Below are 26,896 nucleotides of genomic sequence, written 5' to 3'. Positions count from 1 at the left end.
ATCCTCCTGGTTTCATTGTCCTCCCTAAGGCCTATCTCTACATCACTCAATGCACAGGTGGGCGAGACCATTCTCAGTCCCTTGGCATATGATTCTGGAGCCCAGGACTCTCATAGAGGCATTTTTATTTCTAGATGGATATTTATTTTTAGTAGTTTGAAGGAAAATGCAAAAAAATAGATGCCTTATGCTACCATGATGCGAAATTACTCCTCTTTCCCATTCTTTTATGTAATTGTCTCTGCTCTTCAAAGTCCAAATCCAATGGCCAGCATTTATCAAAGATCAGATAATCATGGTAAGTTTACTAACTCTTTTGTTTCTAAAATGGTTTTGTATCAAGCAAAGTAAGGTAAAGGTAAAAGGTAAAGGCCCTCCCGTTGATCGTCGATTTGCTCGAGCGGGCCCAGTAACGTCTCCATTGGAGACTTTGTTGTTATTGTGTTTGGCATATCGAATACTCTCGCTTGCCGGGCTCTCCGAGAGGGGCGGAGGAATTGAACTCGGGTCGGCCATGTTGGCCACTTGTAAGACAAACGCCCTACCACTGTGCTATCGCTCCAGCCTATATCAAGCAAAGTATAAATACTATTTTTATATATAATATACATGGATATATAGTGCACATAAGATGACCTTCCTATATGAAAAGCATGTGAATTTATTCCACTTTTTTCTATATCTTTTAAATACATCATACTAAGACTTGAATGGTCATTCCCCATAGGCTTATTGTATCAAAATCACTTGATCCCTTAACATCCTGTTACTCATTGATTTGCTGAAGCAGGTGCCAGTAACATCTCCATTCGTAGACTAATGGTCTCTGCTCATTCTAGGAACACAAAGAGCCTCAAACCGATCATTCAGGGTCTTGACGAAGAAGTCTGACCATCTGGTAGGTGGGCGGCCACACGATCTTTTGACGTCCTGTGGAATCCAGTCGGTAATGACTCTAGTCCAGCAGTCATCTCCAAATCGCGTTACGTGTCCAGCCCATCTGATTTTCAATGCCTTAGCAAGTGAGACAGTGTCCCTGATTCTTGATCATCAATGAAGGTTGGAACTCCAGATTCTTTGTCTCATTTGAGTGAAGCGTGATACTCCAAGCAAAGCTCTTTTGATTCCTCTTTGGAAGATCTGAATAGCATTTTCATCCTGTTTTCATAGGGCCCAGGTTTCTGAGGTGTATGTTAATGCAGGAAGAACAGTGGAATTGAAGAGATGTGCTCGGAGCTGGAGGTTCTTTGTACTCATAGCTATTTCTTTGACGCTCTTGAAGGCGTTCCAAACCGCTCTCTTCCTCCTGTGCAACTCAAGTGCCAGGTCATTTGTCATGCTGACTTCTCGACCTAGGTACACATAACTGTTGCATTCAGAGATGTTTATTCCGTTGAGTGTGAATGGAATGTCAGGAACAAGACCGTTTCTCAGAAACATTGTCTTCATGAGATTCAGCTGTAGTCCGACCTCTCCACACTCATGGTTGAAGTCAGCCAGCATTTGTGCTACTTGGCTAATGTTTGGTGTTATTAGAACAATGTCATCAGTGAAGCAGAGGTGGCGTAGATGCCGACCATCTAACTTTACTTCCATTCCTTCCCATTCCAGTTATCTCATGACATTCTCAAGGGTGGCACTGAAGAGTTTCAGTGAAATGATATCACCCTGGAGAACCCCTCTCTTGACATGGATGATCACTTTGCTGTAGAATGGTGAGATCCTGGTAGTGAATCCATAATACAGCTCACGGATGATCCTGATGTATTGAGTTTGAACACCCTGTTTGGCTAGGGCTTCGATGACTGCTTCAGTCTCAACAGAATCAAAGACCTTCTTTAAATAGACAGAGTGGCATCTTGAACTCCCAAGAAACCAATGAGGTTGGTTATCATGTGGATATGATGGATCGTGCTGAATCTTTTTTGGAACTCAGCTTGCTCACATGATTGTCCTTCATCTAGTGTTCTGCTAATCCTATTCAGGATGACTCGAGTGAACAGCTTGTAGACGATAGACAACAGGCAGATCGGGCGATAGTTGCCAGTGTCATGGATGTCTTCTTTCTTGTGCAGTTGTACAGTCCTACTGGTTTTCCACTGGGACAGAATCTTGCATTCAGACAGGTAGCGAGTGAAGAACTGAGCCAGTGTATTGATGAGTACTGACAGCAGGTTCTTCAGGTGTTTGGGTCTGACTTTGTTTGGGCCGGGTGCTGTTCGCTCTTTACCAACAAAATGGCATATTGGATTTCAGAAGGGAGAACACTGGGAATGACATATCCATCCTGTGGAATTTGGTATGTGGGCAGGTAGACATGGCTTTCGAAGAGATCCAAGTAGATGTCATGAATAATATTCTCCATTGCCCTTCTAGAAGATGTGCTAGATCCATCAGGATGTTGGAAGGCAGTCATCTTGGACTTCTAGTTGGCAAAGGATAGGCAGGCATTACGAATGCTTTTCCTGGCTTCTGCCACATCTGGCAACACTGCTGCTCTTCTCTCTTTGAGGTCTTCCTTTATCACTTCTCTGCACTACATTGCAAGCTTGGACCTTCACTTGCAGTTGCTTGAGGCTTGTGCTAAGCCATGTTGGCAGATGAGCTCGAGTTTTTGAATGGTTTGAACCATAGAAACACCTGCAAGGATGATTAGAGGCTGCCCTAAAAGTCTCTATCCCTCTTGGAGAGCCTGGCAAGCTACTGAGAATATCCCGCCCACATGGCAGAGCCTGGAAAGCTATCTGTGGTATATTCAATATGCCCAAAACACTAAATACAATGGTCTTATTCCCCTGACTCTGTAAGAGCCACCAATATGGCAGCATTAAGAAGAATGAGGAAGGAGAGGCTGATAAAATCTCAAAGCCAACCTAGGCTGCTAAAACAAAGAAGGACAAAAATGACTGTCTGTACTTTCAGTGCACCTATACTGGCATCAGATGCATCCATCGAGGACCTGATGGTGCAAGTGCAAAAGATCAAGTATGACATCATTGATCTGACTGAGACATCAATCACATCACACCGTTTTCAACACTGGAGAAGAACTGTTCCTTGGAACATGTTACAAAAGAGGCTTCGGTGGTGTCAGTGAACTTGTCAACATGAATTTGGCCATGAGCATTGATTCATTTGAATGCCTAAAAATCCGAATCGGACGATTACACTTGAATAGATGTGGCTCACTGCCAGCAGTTTCTATCTTCATTGTCTACCACCAACATCAAATTATAATGAAGGAGAAATTGAGACATTCTACATGGAACTGGAGAAGTTCTATAACGAAGACCACACCTTCTATAAGATCATAGTCAGTGATTTTAATGCCAAGATGGGACCGAGATGATCAGCCAAAGAACTCCACATTGGGACCCATGGCTTAGAATGGAACAAACAGGGTAAGAGACTGTCTGAGTTCATCATGTTGACCAAGACCATCCACGGTAACTCACAGTTCCAGAAGTCCGAATCTAAACATTGAACAAGGGAGATCACAGTAGATGGTTTCACAATGACATTGACCACATCATATTCAATTGACGGTTTTGCCTGACCAATGTTGATGTTGTCCCAAAGTTCCAAATGGAATCGGACCACTGTCTCCTTCATGCAAAATCCTACTTCACAGAACAGGGAGAAAGGGCCGCAAAGTTTAAGAAGAGAACTCCTAGAATGGCCACCAACTGGGAGCTCTTTGGCACTATTGCAGCAACATGGGAAGATGCCATCATTGACAACATTGACGAGGAATATGATCGACGGATTCAGCACCTCCATGATTGTGCAAGGAAGGCCGAGAGAGAGATAGTCACAAAAAGACGTCTATCTTCGAAAACTCTTGTATCAAAATAACCTAATCAAAACTAAAACTACTGCCTAATAAAAACTTAAGTCTCAATAACTCATATTAGTCATTCTAGTAAAGGTTGTATGTAGCAAATAGGTGAAAATTAATCAAGTTATTCATCATTGTCTACAAATAGGCAATGAAAAATCAATCACTGTTTTAATAAACTAAATGTCATAAAGTTGTTTGGTTAAAGTCATATTGAATTAGATATATAACATTATTGTGTGAACTAAACAGATTCTCCAGATTATGTATGTTTCATTGAATCATGAGTTATTTATTCACAACCAAAACTCAGTTCATAAAATAGATGAGTTTGCTTTTACAAGTTTTAATTGTAAGTATTTTATTTATTCAAAATAATCGTATTATTTAAATTCAAGTAGAACAAATTAATATTGATCCCCAAATTAACCTAGCATTAGAGTTTTTATTTTCTCACAAGCTTTTTATCTATGTGTCTAACATCCCAGGCATACACTAATACACATACATCTATACAGACAGACCATACACAGACACACATTTCTATGTTTATAAAGTGGTGAAAAGATAATGACCATAGGTTATTATGAACCAGCCATAAGTTTAATGCAATGTTTAAGATCAGTAATTTTGTTCCTTTGTGAGATAATAGTGAGAATTCTCATCAATCAGAATAAAAAAATGTTGTTATAATGCAATTGCATACCAAAAGTAATTTGAAAGGAGTTTCAATATTATTTTCCAAGTGTTATTTTGATCACTTTAGATACTAACAAAACAGCAAAGGTAAAAAACAAGCAATGGCTTGAGATTCAGTAGAAGCTGCTTGACTTCTAAAAAATAAATAATTTGTCCAGTACCAGAGTATCATTGATGTAGGGGCTACCTTTACACTGAGTCCCACAACAACTTGGGAGCATTATCTTTGGAAGAAAACTAATACTTAATAAAAGTAACTAGTGATTAGGATTAATAGGAGAAATATATCTTAAAGTTTCATGTGAGAAGAAATATATCTTAAAGTTTCATGTGAGCTGTTTTGATGGTTTCTTTTAGGCTGAAGAGGCCTCAATTGCACAAAGAAAAGGAAATTGATACTTAGAATGAGGTGAAAGTAAAGGAAGGTTTTCAGAAATAACTTTCTAAGAAAATTTTGAAATAAGAGTGTGCACACTATGTTCCTTCCATGAAACACCCATTCTTGAGGGGCTGTTTATCGTCTGAACAAAATGCCTGTTCCCAGCCAATATTGAAGGTTTAATTGAGTGATAAAAGGTGTCATTTCATTTAGGTCAAACTCTCCAAGGATGACATTGATTGTAATGATAAAATTCTCTCTCTACTGGGACCTAAAGAAAAACTTTCTCTCTGTGTTTGTGTGTCTCTTCTCTATCTCCATCTCTCTTTCTCTTTCTTTCTTTCTTTCTTTCTTTCTTTCTTCCTTCCTTCCTTCCTTCCTTCCTTCCTTCCTTCCTTCCTTCCTTTCTTTCTTTCTTTCTTTCTTTCTTTCTCTCTCTCTCATACTTCAAATCTTATTGTGCAAGCATTATCTCCATTTCAAAGATACCAATTCCAAAGATGACACCATATTCTGAGATGGCAAACGTAATCTCCATCAGTCGTCATTCTCTGTACCAGCTTTCATCATTAGAAAAACCTTCCCAACTTTAACTAAGTCCTGTCTCCTTGTAACTATTTTTAATTTTTTGTTTTGTTTTGACCACACCCACAAAGTTCAGGGGTTACTTCTGGCTCTGCACTCAGGAATTACTCCTGGCAGTACTCTAAGTACTGCCAATCTAACCATATTCCATGCCGGGGATCAAACTCAGGTCAGCCGCATGCAAGTCAAGCACTCTACATGCCTTACTATGGTCCCAGCTCCTATGGTCACTTTCTGACTAAGTTTTGATCAAACAAAATTAAACAGATATTAAGTGAGCAATTTCTGTGTTATCCTTATTATGACAAGACCTCTAGTTTAGAGTTTAATTTTGTTTCTTTTCACTTCCCTTTGCTAAACTTTGGAGTGGGTGCTGGTTAATCATCTCATCCAAGCAAATCAGAAACAGTAGAAGATAAAATGAGGAACAAAAAAAAAAGGTTGGGAACGATTAGATATCCTCAGGTTTCTGAATAATTTCCTAGACCAGGGCTTACCCAGGTCCATATCTTCAGGCGACCAAAAGAAAAAAGTTTACTGATAAATTTAAGCCATAATATTTGGAAGTGTTCATATCACAAAAGTTTAATTGCAGGTCTTCTAAGTGTAAAAGTAGCAACTTAAATTTAATATAATACCAATTAAAGAATTATACCTAAAATATAAAGTTATATCTTTACCATGCCTTGTGCATGCCATCTATAATAGCTTGAAAAGCAGATCGCATACCTTAAAGAGAATGTAATGTGGGGAATCACACATAAATAAGTATCAGAATGGTATACTATGTTGAAGGAACCTTATTGATTTAAGCAAGGCACTATAAGAAAGAAATGAGTTCAATCAAAAGTGGAGAAGTTTGAATGCAGAGATGGAAAAGACTAGAATTCTATAAGGGAGACTGAATCTGCTTGGGCCTCTATTAGATAGTCAGGTAATTTTTCATAGGTCATATTGGAAAAATCAACTGTTTGTTTTACTCAAATAATAGAAAAATAATGCTCTGGACATTTCTCAGATAGCTCTTGTAATGACTTTTCAACTGAAAAATGGAAACTAACCTAATGGTAAAGATCATAATAAGAGGACTGTCTTACTCCATTAGCTGACATTTTTAGATTAAAACTACAGAAATGAGGGGAAAGGGGAATGAGCCTTGTGTTGGAACAGAAGGGAAGTAATCTTGTTCCAGTTTAGCAAGTTACATCTCTAAATTATCATTAGCATGGTTGATGATACAGAAAACTATTGGACCCAAATTAATCTGTAAACAAGTAAGTATTTTAAGAAATCATATTGCAGGACTAGAGAGACATAACAGTGGGTAAAGTGCTTTCCTTGCATGCAACTGACCCAGGTTTGATCCCTGGAACCCCATATGTTTCCCTGAGCCCCACCAGGAGTGATTATTATACACAACTGTGTGTGTCTCAAAAAATTAACCAAAAGGTTCTGTTGCTAAAACACAGGCAGTCGATTCTAAAAAAAAAAATACGTTTGGGTTGGAATGATAGTTCTACAAGTAGGACATTTGACTTGCACATGGAACCCGAGTTTGACCCCAGAACTCCATATAAAACCCAAAGCCTGTCAGGAGTAATCTCTGAGTGCAGAGCCAGGAGTGAGTCCTGAGCACCACTGCACATGGCCCCAATAACTATATATATATATATATATATATATATATACATATACATATATACATATATATAATATCATATATATATGATAGTGATACATACATCACTGTATCACTTGACATCTTGTTCATGAATTTGATCAAGTGGGCATCAGTAACATCTCCATCCGTCCCTGTTGCATGTTAGCTTTGCCCAGTGGCTCTTTCAGAGTCAGGGCAATGAGTCCTGTTATTGTTACTATTTTTGGCATATCGAATATGTCATGGGTAGCTTGCCAGGCTCAATGTGTAGACTCATATGGGTCACACAGGATTGTGAGTGAGGAAGACCTTTATAAATGACTAAGCTCAGCATCACAGAGGACAATGAGCAGAGTTATCTCTCCAAAAATCAGAACCAGGGTCTAATAAAGGAACTCCTCTACTGTTAGGGCAAAGAATTTTGTATAGTTTTCATTCTGTTCTGCAGGATTTCATCACTGATATGAATTATTTATTCCTATGCATCCTATTTTTCATTTTCTAAATGGAATTTTGCACTCGTGTTTATCACCTCTCACTCTTGGTAAGTGTGAACATCGGCACCAGTCAGCCAAAGAAGCCAGAGTGAAAGCTGATCTCCTCCCAGACCATTCTGTCCAACTCTCATTTCATTGTTTTTCTTTCCCCAATTTATCTTAGCTAGTTGCATACCTGCTCAACCAGAGACTATGTTTCTCGGTGTCTCAGTCATTCTTGAAACTAAAAATAATGACTGAATTCAGCAAAGAAGGATTTGAATGGATTCTATTGATTTTAGAGATAAAACTTCTTGTTCTGTTACTGGTCCTGTTCTATAGTATGAGCTCCACCAGAAGTGCTTCTTGATTTTGGAGCCAGGAGTAAATCCACAGCACAGACCAGTGTGGCCCACAAAACTAAAAAAAGAAAAAAAAAGAAGAAAAAAAAGTTCTTCTAGCACTCCTTGCACTTAAACTATATACATATTCCCAGAATTTCCAATCTGATAGCCTACACACCACATTTTGGAGTCATTAAGCCTCTACAGTCTTGTGAGCCAATTTATTTAACATAAACCAATTAATCTTTAAATTTCTCTTTCTCTCTCTTTCTCTCTCTCTCTCTCTCCACCCTCCCCACACATTTTGTGCTTTTTCTGTTACTTTTCAATCTTTATTATTATTATAAAATCACCATTTTTCTACTGACTGCCTGTATCTCAGCTTGGGATCATTCTTTTCTGCCAAAAGCATTTATTGCAGATTTATTATGAACTAGACACTAGTTTTGGAATACAAAACAAGCTCTGTCTCGCGAGGCTTACACTCTAGTGAAGGAAACAGATTATATACATAATGGTAAAAATGCTATAAAATAATAAAGCAGAAGAGAAAAATTGAGAACTAAAAGCAAATTTTTATTTAGAGTGTCTCAAGACGGGTTTTCTTTATTGGATGATTCAAGAGCAAATGATTCAAGAGCTGAGCAAAGTTATTTCAAGCTTGGGATTCAGCAATGTGGGTACCTTTTGTAAAAAACTAAAACCAAAATATATATATATATATATATGTATGTATATATATATACATATATATAGTCCAGACAGCCTGTGCTTGGCTTGCATGTTCTGATTCCTGGCACCACATATGTTCTACTGAGTACCACCAGGTGTAATCCTTGAGCACAGAGTCAGGAGTAAACCTTGAGTTCTGCTGGGTATGGCCTAACCATAATTGCAAGTGCCCCCTTCCCCAACACCCACACACATAGAAAGAAAAAAAAAACGTGGTTCAGGATGAGAAAACCATAAGGGTAAAGCTTCATGTTGTAAGCATCTGGGTATGTTTAAGCAAAGTTTAAATGGAATATTGGAAAGGGGAAGTGTGTGTGTGTGTGTGTGTGTGTGTGTGTGTGTGTGTGTGTGTCTTAAGCTAGCTGGAAGGGTTTCTTTTTTTAACATTCACATTGGGCAAAAGGCACAACTCCAATAAAGAATAAGAAATAACTTTTTTAACTACATGTTCCATGCATATATTTTGAAATTTATAGATATACTGGACAGTCATTAAAATGTAACTTCTACCAGTTTCTGAAGTTCAAAATGAGATGTTTCATGTCATTTTTACATAATTCTGTGCTACTCTCATTTAAAATAATTGCTGCAAATTGCCTAGAGCTGAGGAAGACCCTCCTAAAAATGAACCAGAGAAATTCAAAGATGGACAAAACAATGTGAGTTCAAGCTTGCACCCACAAACTAGCGGCATAGCTCCCTGATTCTCCCAGACTAGATAGTTTCTTAGGGAGACAAAATGAAGTGTAGCTTAGGGCTTTGTGCAGGTGAAGATTCTCCTTACTTGACCAACAGAGTCTGGGTCGTATTTTCCTGCGGAAGATAACATGACTTCTGACTTCTTTCCTTGTTGTTAGTATCTAACCCTATTGCTGTTCCTTTTAGCTCTCAAGTCTCCATTTAGGCAACACACACTTATTTGTGTTGCTCATTGGGTGACACTTGTTGTAGCTCCAGGGACTGCAGAGAGCAGAGCCTCAGGTGTGTGGACAATGCAGGGATCGAACTTCTGGCCTCGCTCACCAGGTTTGCCAGTTGGGCACTTTTGCCACCATGCCATCCTCAGGCCCTGGGAAGTTTTACTTAAACAAATAAAGCAAAATACTTATTTAAAAATTAAAAATAAAATTCAAAAGATCCTAATGACAAAAATATGGAATCTCGAACATGATGAAGTAGCCTTAGGTGCAGTAGTGTTTTCTACTATCATCAGAGCCTGAGGAACATAAGAAGGGATCACTAGAACCTCAAAGGAAAGGGTTGCTGATGTTAAGAAGTGTCAAGAGTACAAGCAAATTGCAGAGGGAAAACGGGAATGCAGCTATGTTAAAAGAGAGATAAGGAAATAAGAGCTCCAACTCCCTCCCCTTATTCCTGATCTCCTACAGGAATGCCCCAGTGGTCAAACCCAACAGAAAAGAAAGGCAGCTCTGGAACGCTGGATACCATCTGAGAGACTAAGCAGGACAGAGAAGGTAGTGAACTAACCTAAAGGACCAATATCATCTCTAGTCTACATGTGTATTTCTTCAATTCTCTGTTTCATGGTGATTTCAACAGGTGACATAGCTGCGATGAGAGTGATCTCTCTTCCTTTTTCTTGTCAGTGATGGAGAGAGTATGACAGAGACAGAACTAGGCTTACCCCTACTGCAATTACTCAAATAGGGGAAGCTTTCTATCAAGAGACTGTTTATTAACATGTAAGGAGAATGAAGTAGAGGAGGGCAGAGAATTGGCAATGTTACTTAAATTGCACCTTTTCTTCCAATTCAAAATAAAAACTTGTCACCAAGAGATGGACCCAAGGAAAAATTTGGGAAGAGGAACAACTCCACTTACAATGCCTGCAGATTTTAGCATCTTCACTTAAAAATTTCCTCAAGACAATGTCCAGACACATTTATTACATTTATAGTACCAGGACTTCATTTGTTTTAAAGAATACTATAGTTAATATTGGAAATATATTTGCTTCCATCGTGAGATGAGGATTCAGAGCCTGACCTTAGGCCATTCTTTACGGATTTGCAAAGTGAAGCCCTAAATGAAAAGATGAATCTTTTCAGTTATTTCTAAAGGTCACCATGCTGAAGATCATAGTAACCTTTAATTTGTGAGTCCCAAGGCTCCAGAAATGCCCATGTAATATAAACTTTTTCTTTACTTCGTCATTTAGTGTTAATCAATAAAGTTTGCATTCTCTAATGCGCACAAACTTACAAATCCAAGAAAATATGTATACAGGTTGTATATAATTCAATAATATGATCCCTGGAAAATTAAATATTTCTCCCTGTAAGCAAGAACAAAATGAATCAAAACAAAACATCGAAGTGATTTTGCATCAGTGGAATGTCTTAAGATGGCAAAAATTGATTGGCTTTTTTTTACTTTAAAATCCAAATGATATCACGATACGGTAGTGTGTATTTTGTTTGCTTATAATTCGCTTCAGAGCATACATGGTGTAAGTTGTGTGGGTTTTGGAGGTTTGATTCAGTGGCAAGAGTAACTATTGCCAATATAAAATCATGAGTTTATTCCCTGATGGTACGAACATGTACCCATGTGATCCTGGCGGCTCTGCTGTCTGGAACTTCTGGCAATAGGGTGTACAATCCCTGTGCACCAGAATCTATATGCAAGCATGGAACTAATGAGACTATAAAGGAGCCCAGAAAGTCTGAGGGCAGCATAGGAGTTCAACCCTCGGTGAACAGGTGTGAGAGAACCACAGCGAGTGTTACACTCAGAATGTGTACAAATAACACAGCTAGAGTGCACCACACAGCAAGCATTACTGCTCATTGTGCAATGACCCCAATCCATCAGACGTGAGACCCCCATTCACCTCAACAGCAACAAAGAGAGGAAGCAAATAAAATTAAAGAGTACAGTATGTAACAAGGGCTGGAGCGATAGCACAGCATGTAGGGTGTTTGCCTTGCACATGGCTGACCTGGGTTCGATTCCTCTGTCCCTCTCAGAGAGCCTGGAAAGCTACCGAGAGTATCCTGCCCACAAGGCAGAACCTGGCAAGCTACCATGGCATATTCGAAATGCCAAAAATAGTAACAAGTCTCACAATGGAGATGTTTCTGGTGCCTGCTCAAGCAAATCGATGAACAACGTGAGAACAGTGCTAGAGTATGTAATATATCATACAACTGAACGTTCAGAAGTCTTAGTTTATATCACAGATTTGCACATATATCAGTAGAAACTGCTCCACTGTTCTAAATTAACAGCAAAAGACCAGAGAGATAATAAATGGGCTAAAGAATTTGCCTGGCATGAAGCCCATGCCAGTTCAGTCCCTGACACCACATACAGTCCCCCAAGCACCACCAGGAGGGAAACCTGTGCACAGAACCGAGATTACTGCCTGAGAACTGCCAGGTGTGGCCCAAGCCTCACCTCCTTAGAAGAACTTAACACTACAAAGAATGTTGACTTGATGGCTTATCAAAAATATAGACCAAACTAGATGGCTACTCAATACCTCTATTGCAAACTACAACGCCCTAAAGAAAAGAAAGAACAAAAGGGAATGCCCTACCACAGAGGCAGGGTGTGGGGGGATGGGTTGGAGGGGCAGGGGGGCTACTGGGATCATTGGTGGTGGAGCCTGGGCACTGGTGGAGGGATAGGTACTCAATCATTGTATAATTGAAACCCAAGCACAAAAGTTTGCAAGTCTACAACTGTACCTCATGGTGTTTCACTAATAAGTAAATAAATAAATAAAAACAACTTTAATTTTGCTTTTGTCTTTCAGTACTCAATCATACAGACACTGTAGTATATTGATAAAAATAATTCATTTAGTTACAAATAATACCATGTAATTTTAATAATTTTATAATTAAATAATCACGATCACAATCACGACCATCCTGTTGTTCGTTGATTGCCTCAAGCAGGCCCCAGTAACATCTCCTTCGTCCTAGCCCTGAGTTTTTTTAAAAAGTGCCGTATTCAAGGCTCTTTCAGGGTTAGGAGAATGAGACCCATCCTTGTTACCGGTATTTGGCATATTGGGTATGCCACGGGGAGTTTGCCAGACTCTGCCGTGGGCAGGTTACATTCAGTAGCCTGCCAGTTTGTCCAAAGTAAGAATGTAAGATGTCGCATGGCTGCAAATGCTTCCGGGAGCTGGGTTTTATAGTTTCTGGGTCTTGGCAGTTGATGGGATTAAACGGTGTCAGTCAGTAGGTGTTACTGCCTACTGGAATATGGAGGATCTAGGTGGAGGATGCTCAGCCTCGATCCGAGCAGGCTTGGAGATCTCAGCCCCAGGACCTGCATTCCTTTGTTCCTCTGCTGGTACCTTCATGCGTGTGGAGAGTGGCCTCAGCATGGTGGTGGCTGGTTCTGGAGGTCTTCGGCTGCCAGAGCCCTGGTCGGGGTGGGGAGGGAAACTTAAATAATAATTCTAATTATGATTTAATATTTTAATATTACAAATAATACCATATAATGAGACTATATACATTTTATTATTTTTAATAAAAATTCAACAATTCTACTAAAAAAAGCAAAAAATAAATACCATTAATAAAACTTAGTCAAATACCAGATAGACAAAACATAAAATTATATAATATAAAAAACTTACAAATAAACGAGCGAAAATGTTTAAATGCTCAACTTCAAAAATTTAGTCATTAGAATAAGGTTTAGAATCAACAAAATGCTTTAGATTGGTCTATAGCACTTGTTTCTTATACCAATTCATCATGAGTTTTCTCCCCTGGACTACCAACATAGTGATCCCTTCTGGTAGTTAAAATCCTTGCCTCTTTCTAGTCAATCCACTATCAGCATTCGGGACAAGTCATCTTTCTAACACTTTAACTTGTTAGTGCTCCTTCCGCTAGCTTAAAAATTTTAATTGCTTAACATTGCCTTTAAAAAGAATTCAGATTTCCAACTCATGATTAAAATAACCATTGAGATCATTTTTTTATAGGACACTCTTGATTTATTCCCCCTGTCACTCTCTTTCCCCAAGCTAGATTTTCTCTAGTAATGTTGGTAAAAATCATTTTCTGATTGTTAACACTCCCAAACTTATTCCCATCTTAAACATTCTTGTTTTGGAAAGGTCGTCCCTAGTAATGGCACGTGACTCATGCCCTAGCTTAATTCTGTTCTCTGCTTAAATCCACCGGCTCTTTCTCATCTCACGATCTGGGCATACGCTAACAATTTCTCTTAAATTTTTCAACTCCTTCACTTTGATAGCTACTTGCTCGTCACTATTCTTCTGTTCTGCAAGACAAGAATTTCAAACTCTATCCTGTACTGGATTCTGAACTCAGAGTTCACCACGTTGTAATTAAGATATGAACAGAGGCTGCTTCTTTCATCTACGGTGTGGGATTCTCGCCAAGATCCCTGGTTATTGATAGAATTTATTTCTCTTCAGTAGTAGGACAAGTAGTAGGACACCTGGGGTCTATCAGGTGCTTGGAAATAGGAAACACACATGTATATGTGTGTGTGAGTGTGTCTGTGTTTTGAAGTGGGAGCAGTAAGAGTGATAAGCACATCTCAGCACTCCTGTGAGCAGTGAGAAAGTAAAAGAAATTTTTATCTCCTATAGTAAATGCTGAGAGTGGAATTTTAATGTCCTTCCCAAATCTGCCACCTTGGTCTTCACACTATGTCTCAACTTTGCCTCTTGTGGGAAATGAAAGCTTGAAATAATAGTGAAATAGTACTTTTGTGATGGCCTTATTTTAAATTAAGTCGAAGATGCAAAGGGGGAGTGTTTTTGCTGGATAGAATTGACCTCAAAGGGGGAATGTTTATCCTGGATAGGACTGACCAAACCAACGAGCATTTTTTTCCTCAAAGACTTTAGCCTCTGGACTCAGACATGAGGGATTGTAATAAGTCATGAGGATCACCTGGAAGCAATGGTTGGATCTTATCCTACTACTCACGGTCACGGTCACAGTCCTCCTGTTGTTCATCGATTTGCTCAAGCGGGCCCAGTAACATCTCTATCATGAGACTTGTTGTCACTGTGTTTTGACATATAGAATACATCATGAGTAGCTTGCCAGGCTCTGCCGTGCGGGCAAGATACTCTTGGTAGCTTGCCAGACTCTCCAAGAGGGATGGAGGAATCGAACTCAGGTCGGCCAATGGCTACTTGTAAGGCAAACACCCTACCGCTGTGCTATCGCTCCCACCCTGAATGCACCTGATCTCGTCCTACTACTCAAAAGAAATAAATTCTATCAATAACCAGGGATTTTGGTGGGGACCCCACACCTTAGAAAGGTGACAGAAGCAATCTCTGTTCATATCTTAATTACAGCATGGTGGAACTCTGAGTTCAGAATCCAGTACAAGATAGAGTCTGAAATTCTTGTCTACAGTATTGTGTGATGCATGTTCTCGTTGCTGTTGTCAAACTGTTGTTGATTTGACATGCTGTGCATCTACAAGAAAAGAAAAATGAGTGGCTCCATGAGACCATACCAAAGTACATAAAATCAAATCTTTTTAAAGACACATAAATTTAATAATGAAAAACAGTGTAGATAGCCCTTGTCACCACTGGGTCAGAGTATATATGCACATATTATATTAATAGAATTAGTTTACGGGTATATGTTTTAACAGGTTAATCATCAAAAATGGTGAAGCAGAGAAATGAATTTAAAAGTCAACAGAAACTATCCATATTGAAACACTAAAAAGACATTTTAGTGCAAGCTTTATAAACCAAAGACAAAGGAAAGTTTTACAACACGTTCAAAAGAAAAAATAATATGTATAGGGAGAGGGGCTATATGACTTACAGTAGATTACTCATTAGAAATTATTCAGGGGGAAAAAAGATAATATGAAATCCTTTATGTACTGAAAGCATAAAAAATAAAGAAGACATCAACCTAGAATTGTACATGTCATATAGGTAAATTTCAAAATATAAACAAAAGTTAACTTTGCAAGAGAGATGAAATTTTTTAAAAAATTATCTTCACACCTACGTTAAAGAAATAATAAATACATATAATAAAAAACTCAACCCGCTCCCCTCTAAGGGGCCCCGGTGAGGACAGCCAGGCGTGGGGGCAGGAGACTCAGCCTGCTTGGATTGGGGCTGAGCATCCTCCACCCAGATCCTCCATATTCCAGTAGGCAGGGGTCACACCCACCAACTGGCCCCCTGGCACCGTGTAATCCCATTAACGGCCAAGACCCAGAGACTATAAAACCCAGCTCCCGGAAGCACACGGCCGCATTTGTGGCCGCGTGACATCTTATTATCTCACTCTTACTTTGGACAAACTGGTAGGGTACCAAATGTAACCTGCCCACACGGCAGAGTCTGGCAAACTCCCTGTGGTGTGCCCAATATGCCATATACCAGTAAAAATAAAGAGCACTATATTTGGGGTTGGAGGGATAGTTCAATAGCTAAGGCACTTGCCATTCTTGCAGCCAACCTGAATTTTATCCTCAGTATCTGATATGGTCCTCTGAGCTCATCAAGAATGATCCCTGGTACAGAGCCAGGAGTAAACCCTCAGCACAGCCTGGTATACCTCTCTGCCCTTTCCAAAAATAGGAATATATTTGATGGCATTAGCAACTACATTAAATAGAAATGGATGATATAAATGGATGATATACTCGGATCGGGGCTGAGCATCCTCCACCCAGATCCTCCAAATTCCAGTAGGCAGGGGTCACACCCACCAACTGGCCCCCTGGCGCCATGTAATCCCATCAACGGCCAAGACTCAGAGACTATAAAACCCAGCTCCCAGAAGCGCGTGGCCACATTTGCAGCCACGCGACATCTTATCATCTCATTCCTACTTTGGGCAAACTGGCAGGCTACCAAATGTGGCCTGCCCACACGGCAGAGTCTGGCAAACTCCCCATGGTATACCCAATATGCCAAATACCAGTAACAATGAAGGGTCTCATTCTCCTAACTCTGAAAGAGCCTTGAATATGGCACTTTTTTAAAAATCTCAGGGATAGGACGAAGGAGACGTTACTGGGGTCTGCTCGAGGCAATCGACGAATAACAGGATGGTCGTGATCGTGATCATATAAATTAATCATACATATAAACAGTCAAATTGGACAAAGATAGTAAATTATATGCTGCTCACTGAAAGAGCAACTTAAGTTTAAAGGGCTGGAACGATAGCACATTGGGTAAGGCATTTGCATTGCACACAGCCGACCCAGGTTTGATTCCTCCGCCCCTCTCAGAGAGCCCAACAAGCTACCGAGAGTATCTTGCCCACAGAGAAAAGCCTGGAAGGCTCCCCATGATGTATTCGATATGCCAAAAAACAGTAACAAGTCTCACAATTTGTTGTGAGATGTTGCTGGTGCCCACTCAAGCAAATCAATGAATGGGAGGACAGTGCTACAGTGCTACATAAATAAAACAAAAATAGTATAATGAAAATAATTATACAATGCAAATACTACTGAGAAGCTAAGATGAATAACTATATTTGTGACGAAGTAAACTTCAGAATATTCAAATTACCAGGAACATAGAAAGGCATACCACAATAACATTGCACTGATTTATCAAAACAGCAAAAATAAGCTCAAATGTTTTATAATAAAATACAACATCAGACAATAAAACTACTTAATCAGAAAAAGTAGGCAATTCAAAATTATAGATTTTAACATTCTTTCTGAGTAATTTATAGCACAAATTTGAAGAAAAGAAAAGCTATCAAAAAATCTGACCAATATTTTATTTTCAACCCACTTGATATGATTAAAATTAATAAAAACTATACTAACAATAGCAAAATGCATACTTTCCAAGTGCTGATAATTTTAAATTGTAATTTTACGAAGAGAAATAACATTTTTGATATATAAAACTCACATAATTTAGAATAACTAAAATAATATAGCTGAACACAAGGGAATAAAGAAGGCATATATTTTTATATGGAAAATGTATCTGGAAATTAAATTGCAATCTTCTAAATAACCCATAAACCAGAAAAAAATCAGAAAATGTAGATACTGTTTAATTAAAATGAATCACTTCACAGTTTTGAAACACAACTAAACTGATGCTTAAAGAAGAAATCATGCCAGTAATAAATAATCAAGCTCTCAAGCAAACAAGGTTTTCAATTTAAAAATTTAGGAAAAGGAGAACATTAAATATTAAGAAATAAAAGGAATAAAACAGAAATTAGAATAACTAATAGAAAAAATTAATAAAACTGTGAGAAAGATGCAAAAAGTTGATAAATCTCTCTGCAAAGCATTTGGAGTAAAAAAAAAAGACACAAATATCCAATGTCAAGTATGAAAGAGTCATGGTCTTGAGAGATTTGTAACATTAATAGGATTTTAAATACCATGATAATGTTTCACAATTAGAATGAAGCATGGCGATCAAAAGTTTTCATAGCATAGAAAAATCAAATTTAATATAAAACTTAAAACAATACAAATTTGACTTAAAATCAGATACATGTGCTGCAAAGAAAAACACATTTTACAATGCTGAGAAAGAGAAACTTACAGAAAAAAATTAGGGTTAGAGGAATAGTACAGGGATGGCACATGGCCAACCCTGACTCCATCAGCATTGCATGGTCCCCTGAGCATAAAGCTGAGAGAGGTTTCAGAGCACTATGTAGGGTAAAATCTTCCCCTTCTCCAAAATAAGTGTGCTCACACACACACACGCACACACACACACACACACACACACACACACACACACACATGCACTGGATACATTAGTGAAATTCGCAATGGTTATATCCGATTGCTAAGGTTATTTGTGTATTTTCCAGATTTTCTAGAGCAAACATACATGACATTTTAAATAAATGAATTCTAACAGAAAATAAAACTAGATTGTTCTAAACTAATGAACAGAAGAGCAAAGAAGTTATAAAATGCTCTATTATGAAACCTGGTCCTATGAAATAGTATTTAAAAGCATTATTTTGTCTGTAAGGAGAGCAGAAGAGAAGAGGTCAGACGAGGTGTGTTGGCATCTTGGTATAATCTAAAACACATGGGTTTGACTCTTACACTGTGTGGAGACAAACAGAAATTCACTTTGCACAAGAGCCCGGGCTGACCCCTGGGTACCAAGTTTTCCTTATTCTAGTGAACAAAGTTACCCAAAGATATTCTCCCTTTAACTTCTCTGAGCCTCAGTTTACATAGCTCTTCAGCTATGGGAAGGAATGCCAACCTCCAAATTGAAGGAAATAATGCTCATAAAATGTCTAAAACATTTTTTCTTATAGAATGAATAAACATTGCACATGTATAAATTATAATTGACATAAACTTTCTATATGTAAATATAGACAGATTGTATGCCCATAAAAATGAAGACTTATAATCACATACTGACAAATGGAATTTTATTATGGCAACCGCGTTTTCATAAAGAGAAGGTTAGACGTGCTTGCAAGCGTAGCACAAAAGACCAGTATATTTTCTATCTTCGGCAATTTTAAGAATAAACAGAAGGGGCTTAAAGAGGTTAATGTATTAGTAACGTGTCTTATTTTTGGTTCAAAACAAGGTTTATTCTTTTAGGGTAGGCAGAAAATATGCAAGGAAGACAGAAAGCCAAGATTTAAGGAAAGACTCTAAAATAAAATATGCACACACAGACTTGAAACAATCTGGTCCTAGGGTAACAAAGTAACAGGTTTTTCTCTACACATTCCCCCACCCCCAGATAGGCTCCGAGTCTTAGTATGCAAAGGAAAGGGACATATGTCGAGGTGACTCATACAGCTGGAAAGACAAAAGGCAGTACCAGCCCAGCCAACATTTAACAACAGCCTATCACGGAAAACTTGTTTCTCTCTCTCTCTCTCTCTCTCTCTCTCTCTCTCTCTCTCTCTCTGAGGAAAGTGGCATGTTTGAATAAGTGACATATTCTCGAAAGTTTCCATTTTTAAACATTAACAAATATACCTCAAAATAACAGCCCCCTTTTCCTTTTTTTATATAAACCCAGTTTTTCAAAAATATCCACATATGTGCTGCTATCTCTCCATACACCCGATCACAGTGTCATCTAGTCTGTATGGGTAAATGTAGCAAGGAACTCAGATGGCTTTCAAGAAATAGAACAAAATTCGTTTGATTTTTTTTCCAAGTGGATAGTCACAATCTGTGCATGTTATTTTCCTTATTGGTACATTTATACAACATTCAGATTCCCTTTCCCCCTTTATCCATCTTCTCTTGAACATAAACATGGAGAAATTAAATGGATACAATCACCCTTAGATCTTTTATAAATGTCAAACAATAACTAAGAGACTGTGGATGTTGAGTGGCTATTATTGGTTTGAATTTTGCATGTGACAATGAAACCAGGGATGTTTGGCTGTACCCAGGAAAATCTTGAAGTTCCAAGCATAGAGAAGCAGGGGAGCAATTTTCTGGCTATGTTGTGTTTTAAAATTTCTGAATCTGGTTTCTGTCATGAGCATCTTTCAAAGGAGCCTCTATTTTAACACAGTGCCAACAGACTCCGCAAAAAGTGTATTAAAGTTGCTTGTTTATAGAAGTGTGTTCAGTCTCGTTTCTAAGGGGCTTTATATTTGATGCCATACTTACTTATTTTATTAAAATGGTTATTTTCTATTAAAACTACAACAGAACAAAGATAAATACAAATTGAAAAATTATCATAAATTTTTTTCAGATAACTCTAAAATAGTTCCAAAGTTGGAGGTTCCTTGTATTTCCTTCTACTTAATATTACTATAATAAAAGAGTAATTTAGCCTATTAAAATCTTCTCTTCTCACCCACCAAAATAATGTGACAAGTATTTGAAATAATCAGATTTTTTGATGCCTCTAATTTTTCTGGATTCAAGTGATCTCTTCTTGTTGTGTAACTTTCAAACAGTTCTTACTTTTATAAAACACTCTTTACAAAACTTAAGCCAGTTACACATTATCACTGTTTTTTCTCTTATGAACACATACAGGAAGAATAAATAGTTAAATCGTTAAAAAAAATGCTGGCCAACTTCTACCGTGAGTGTGGAAAGGTCAGAGTACAGCTGAATCTCATGTAGACAATGTATATGAGAAACAGTCTTGTTCCTGATGTTCCATTCACTCTCAATGGAACGAACATCTCTGAATGCAACAGTTACGTGTACCTAAGTTGAGAAGTCAACATGACAAATGACTTGGCACCTGAGTTGCACAGGAAGAAGAGAGCGTCTTGGAACACCTTCAAGAGCATCAAAGAAATAGCTAAGAGGATGAAGAACCTCTGGCTCTTCGATTCCACTGTTCTTCCTGCATTAACATATGCCTCAGAGACCTGGACCCTATGAAAACAGGATGAGAACATTTATCTGGGTCTCCCAAAGAGGAATCGAAAGAGCTATGCTTGGAGTATCACACTTCATTCAAGTGAAAGAAAGAATCTGGAGTTCTGACCTCCATCGACGATCAAGAACCAGGGATGCTGTCTTGTTTGCCAAGGCATCGAAAATCAGACGGGCTGGACACGTAATGTGATTTGGAGATGACCACTGGACTAGAGCCATTACCGACTGGATTCCATGGGATGTCAGAAGATTGTGTGGCCACCCACCTACAAGATGGTTAGACTTCTTCGTCAAGATCCTGAACGATCGGTTTGAGGCTCTTTGTGTTCCTAGAATGAGCAGACACCATTGGGCAGCACTAGCACATGACAGGGATGGATGGAGACGTTACTGGCACTCGCTTCAGCAAATCGATGAGTAAGGAGTGATCAAGTGATCATTTAAAAAAGTGAATAATTTTAAGTGAAGACAGGCATGACTTTTTTGAGATCAGGGTTCTAATCTCTTTCCTCTCTGTATCCAAACTTACAAAAGCCTTATTATTAATTAACGATTACCATATCTTCCTTATTGATTTACAAGCTGCTAACTTGTTTCAAGAATGTAACTTCTTGAGCAAACTGAAAATATGAAGTTAAAACCTGAAATTTTGAAAGACAATTATTAAAGAGTTCAGAATTCTGTAATATAAGTCAAATAAAACTGCTTAGTACATGGAACATGGACAAATTGACTGGTAATTTCAAGGAAAATAGCAACCTCTTCAGAGAAGAAAGTGTATGTGTCTTGAATGGTTATATTTTAGCTGTAAGTCACAGGAAACAGACATTACGGAGACTTCAAGTCTGTGATGGGCATAACCAAAATTGAGTATATTCCTGGGTCCACTCAACCTTCCATTCTGTCATTCTCTTGTCATTGGCTTTTGTTTGTCTTTATTCTCGCCTTAGTCTCCAGTCTTCCTGGGCCAAGCAAAGAAGAGTCATATCCATGGTCAGTTGAATCGAGAATCAGGGTGGTAGTGAAGAGAACTAACTTTTAGTCAAGCCTTCATTTAATCAGTAAAAGGGAAGCCTATAGTAGCTCCCAAGAACACCTCATTTTTTTCTCCCTTTACCATTACTGCGGGCTGGAGCGATAGCACAGTGGTAGGGCGTTTGCCTTACAAGTGGCCAACATTGCTGACCCGAGTTCGATTCCTTCTCCCCTCTCAGAGTGCCTGGCAAGCTACCGAGAGTATCTCGCCTGCACAGTAAAGCCTGATAAGCTCCCTGTGGTGTATTCGATATGCCAAACACAGTAACAATTGTCACAATGGAGACGTTACTGGGCCCGCTCAAGCAAATCGATGAACAACCGGAGGACAGTGACAGTGACAGTGACCATAACTGCAATATAATTTAGAAAAATGAGTATCTGCAAACGAGGATATCACTGTAATTTAACTTAAGTCAGTAGAGACTAGACTAAGTCCCCAACATATCACCACTCTCACTAAATCAAGGCTTATAGGCTAAGTAAATAGGAAAATGAATTTTCAGATAAGCAAATAATGGGTTATGCAAGTTAGGCAGTCATCTAAATTTTAATCTTTCAATGCTTTAATTCTTTCTGGGGTGAGGGCTCTCCAAAAATGCTCAGGGGGTCTAGACATCACTCTGGGCATTCCTTGGGCAATCACAGTGCCTGATAGTTCAAGGATAGAGCCTGTGATGTGGAACTGCTAAGGTCTAGAGATGATACTCAGAACCAATTTATTCCTGATCAGGTTTGGGGGGTGTCTGTGCCATCTGAGGGTCAAAACATGGAACTGCATAGCTGTATACACCCATGACTCTTGAGCTAACTCTTTTATGTCCTAAGTTCTTGTGTAATGTAAAGGTTATTGCCAATCTCCAGCATTCTCAAATAAGAAATGGTTCATCACTCTCCTTAACAAACAATATTTCTTTCCACTCCATCTTCATTTCAGAACTATGTGCTCATGTTCTTCCCATAATAAACATTACTAAATCTCTCCTCATGTCGTAACTGCTTTGGGCTACCTTGCAATTTTTTTTCCTTCCTCCATGGCCAACTATTTCTAAGATAATCCTCTGCTCATTTCTTCCCATTCTATTTCTAAATCAAATCAGTAGGTTTGTCATTCCCAAAAATACAACTATGATAATGTTAATATATCAATGGTCTTCATATTTCAAAAGCAAGCCAATATTTTGTTCTTAGGGTTTTCTGTGACATTACCTCATGCGAAAGTGAGCACTTCTTTTGATTTCTGGAAAATCACATCTTATTGGGTTTTCCAATACAATTTTTGGTCACATATTGTTCATTTCAATGATTTATATCTCTTTTTTTTCAATAAAAGATTCACCACTTTTATTTAGAGTTTACCCCCCTCCCAAATCAGACATGCTGAAAAAGCATTGTGAAGTGATTTGCTTTCTACAGCTGGGTTCAAGAATTAAATGTTGGTTTTGAATTTCTGCTATTTTACTTATTGACCCTGGAAGTATTTCTACTGAAAGTCAGATAGTTAAGAAATTGGTTTCTGTGCTCTGGAGTCGTGGCCATGCCGGAGAGCCGCTCCTGGGGGGCAACTGGTAGCCTCGGTAGGGCGTGAAGGGCGGACCGAAACGCCCCCCTTCCCATGAGGTTTTAGTCGCCCCCACTCCCCCGGCTCATACCTGCTGTCCACAAGGCTCCCATGCGGCCGCCATCCTTCTTTCCAGAGAGGAGAGGGCGACTGGGGCAACATCCTTTCCCTTCCGGACAGACAAGATGACCTGGATTAAAGCATAGTCCGTTCACTTTTCTGCTCCAAGATGCCGGGTTCTGCATTAAGTCCTTGTGCTTCTGGGGCCGTGGCTGTGCTGGAGAGCCGCTCGTGGGGGGCAACTGGTGGCCTCGGTAGGGCGTGAAGGACGGACCGGAACGCCCCACTTCCCATGGGGTTTTAGTCGCCCCCACGCCCCCAGCTCATACCTGCTGTCCACAAGGCTCCCATGTGGCCGCCATCTTTCTTTCCAGAGGGAGGAGGGAGGAATGGAGCAACACCCTTTCCCCTCCGGGCAGACATGATGGCCTGGATTAACGTATAGTCCTTTCACTTTTCTGCTCCAAGCTGCTGGGTTCTGGATTAAGTCCTTGTGTTTCTGGGGCTGTGGCCATGCTCCAAACTTAACTCTGGTTTTCAGGGAGAAACGTTGGGTGGTTTACTTCCCATGGATTACTTTGTATATCGAGAGATGTCACGTGGTCGCATAAGCGGCCGCGAGGTTTTGAGGAAAAGTCCTAGTTCCCACATACTCGAGCTGTGCTTGTAGAGGCTTCTGGTCACCGGGGTTCCATCTGGGGGAGGTGGGATGCAGTACCTACCCCATCTGGGACTTCCCGATGATCTCGGCTCTTTTTGGAACCTTTTTTTTTTTTTTATATTTTCTTCGGGAGCTGTGGATCCCGCCCTCCATGTGGTCCTTCTCTTCGTATATATCTCATTTTTGTCTTCGTATTTGTCTATCTCATCTACTGATGCAGAATATGCTAAAAATTATTTGCTTTTAGAAACACATAGAAATACAAGAAAAATGTTGTAAACCATTTCACTATGTTATAGTTAGAATAAGATTGACTTTACTAAACCATTAAATTACCCCATCAAGGTTCTAAATTTTAAGTAAAGATGAGAATCATCTGGAAATAAATTACAAGAAATGAAAAGACTATGCTGTTGGAAGAGATATTCTACTATATACAGATTTCTTATGGAAGGGAAAATAACTTAGAAAGTCATTAAATATGTATACACAGTCAAGCTTTAAAATAGAGGGAGGGAACTTTGTTCTAGCAACAAAGAGAAAACTCAAAAGCAGACAAACTACTTCAGTGACTCAGTTGTGGTTTTTAGATATGTCATGAAATCTCAAAAGCTAAAATCTAACACTACTGCATTGCAAGATGGGATCTACTCTGCTAAAAAGTGGAAATCTTAGAAAGTCACCTGGGTAAAGTTCCAATTCTTGAAATGCTGCCCTTGCTATCAAACTAGGTATAAAAAAATCAGTCGTCCCAGGAAAGTGTTCAGAAATGTGTTCCACAGCATCACCATAACCCGCTGAACAACAGGCCAGACCTGCTAGGTCAAGTATCACCAGGAAAGGTTCCAAGACCTCAGTACCTCGTAGAAGCCTCTCTACCTCCAAGAACAGACAAACTATGTATAAGCATGCTCCTTATGTATCTTTATCCCCATTGGGAAGCTCCTCTCCAATACAGAAACAAACATTTTATATGTAAAAAAGAAGAAAGGAAAGGACAGAATAAGAAATAGAGTATCTTAATCCTAATTTCTTTTTTGAATACTCCATCCAAATATACTCAGTTTGCATGGTGAAAGACCTATTCTACGAGACTAAACCAATAACAAAATTGTGTGAGGTTATTGAAAATCTAGATCCCTCAAAAAAGTGTATTTTTCTATAGTAGTTTATTTATAATGAAGTTCCAATGAGCTCTATTGAGAAGAAATTAAAAGAAAATAACACAAACCCCAAAAGAAATAAACCCGTTAAAATCAATATACTTCATAGAATGAAAGAAAATTATTCTCTTACCATTTATTTGATAAAATTTATCAAATATCTAGTATAAGTCAGAAACTATTCAAGGCACTACATATATATAGTCGTGAATAAACAAGAAAAGAACAAAAGTGTGAAAGGAAACAAATCATAGTTAAATAAATATAGGAAAAACCGTAAAAATTATAAAAGAGCAAAATAAATTGTTTACTCTTTAAAATTGGGAACTTAATAAATACGTGATCTTTATAATGTAAATCACAATAATGCTGAGAAGAATTTTTTCCATTTTCAAGGATGCAAATTTGTTTATATTTCCATACAATTTTAATGTAGAAACCTAAGCCACATAAAGATACCACTAAAGTGAAAGTTACATTTTAGGAGTCTGAGAGATAGTACTGGGGTAAGACTCTTGCTTTGCCTCTGACCAAATTGGGTTTGTTCCCATCACTAGGTCTGTGCCCCAAGTCCTTCCAGTAACAATACTTGAGCAGAGAGTCAAGAGTAAGTCCTGAACACTGCCAGATGTAGGACTCCCCACACTCCCTAAATGATTTATAGGATAATCTTATCATACAAAATGAACACATAATTATCAACAAGATACAAACAACAATAATATGACAGCTAAATGAAAATATTTTGGGATTGTTTAAGAATTCAGGGATGGTTTGTTATTAGATAGCCTTAAATATAATTTATTGCATTAAATATCTAAAGAGAATACTCATAAAAATTACTCTGGAGACAGTGCAAAAGACTTAGACAAAATTTAAAAGCCGCTGGTGCTAAAAATCATTTAATAAAATAAAACTATGTAGAGTCAATAAAATACTGCTTATATTACTCTTACATGGTAGGATTACAAAAGTGAAAGAATGAGAAAATGGTAGGTTAGGGTGAAGGTGATGTACAATCTTAACTTCTCCAAACTTTTGGAAGTAGTATAGAGTATTACAGTAATTTGAGATAATAGTATGGCATTATCTGCGTCAATTAGATATGTCCATACTTTCTGATCCACCAGTTTTTTTCTTAGTTATGTTCCTCACCTTGATCAGTGGAGTCTTCCCTATGTTTAGCCTTCACAAACAAACAAACAAAACAAACACTGTCCTCCCGTTGTTCATTGATATTGCTCGAGCCAGCCCAGTAACGTCTCTATTTTGAGACTTGTTGTTACTGTGTTTGGAATATCGAATACATCACGGGGAGCTTGTCAGGCTTTGCCTTGCGAGCG

The sequence above is a fragment of the Sorex fumeus genome, unplaced genomic scaffold, assembly GCF_029834395.1.
Source record: "Sorex fumeus unplaced genomic scaffold, SorFum_2.1 ptg000100l, whole genome shotgun sequence".
Classification (NCBI taxonomy): Eukaryota; Metazoa; Chordata; class Mammalia; order Eulipotyphla; family Soricidae; genus Sorex; species Sorex fumeus.
Note: the sequence above shows the minus strand (reverse complement) of the source record.